Consider the following 552-nt stretch of genomic DNA (forward strand, 5'->3'; position numbering starts at 1 on the left):
GTCTGGCACTCAATCTGTCTGACTGCCTATCTGTCTGGCTTTCTATCTGACTGACTGCTTGTCTATCTGGCTGACTGTCTGTCTGGCTAGCTGTCTGTCTGACACCCTGTCTGTCTGCGCTATCTGTCTGACCTGGCAGCCTGCCTGGCTCCCGGTCAGTCTGGCGCACTGTCTGTCTGGCACCCTATCAGTCTTTCTCCCTGTCTGTCTGTCTCCCTGTCTGTCTGGCTCCCTGTCTGTCTGACACCCTGCCTGTCTGGCTTCCTGTCTGTCTGGCACTCTGTCCGTCTGCCTATCATCCTGACTGGCTCTTTGTCTGTCTGGCACCCTGGCTGTATTCCTGTCTGTCTGGCTTCCTGACTGTCTGGGTTCCTGTCTGTCTAGTTCATTGTCTGGCTAACTGTCTGTCTGAATTCCTGTCTGCCTGGAACCATGTATGTCTGGCTCCCTGTCTGTCTGGCTCCCTGTCTGTCTGACTCCCTGTCTGTATGACTCCCTGTCTGTCTGGCATCCTGTCTGTCTCCCTGTCTATCTGGCACTCTGTCTGGCTCT

The sequence above is a fragment of the Branchiostoma floridae genome, chromosome 19, assembly GCF_000003815.2.
Source record: "Branchiostoma floridae strain S238N-H82 chromosome 19, Bfl_VNyyK, whole genome shotgun sequence".
Classification (NCBI taxonomy): Eukaryota; Metazoa; Chordata; class Leptocardii; order Amphioxiformes; family Branchiostomatidae; genus Branchiostoma; species Branchiostoma floridae.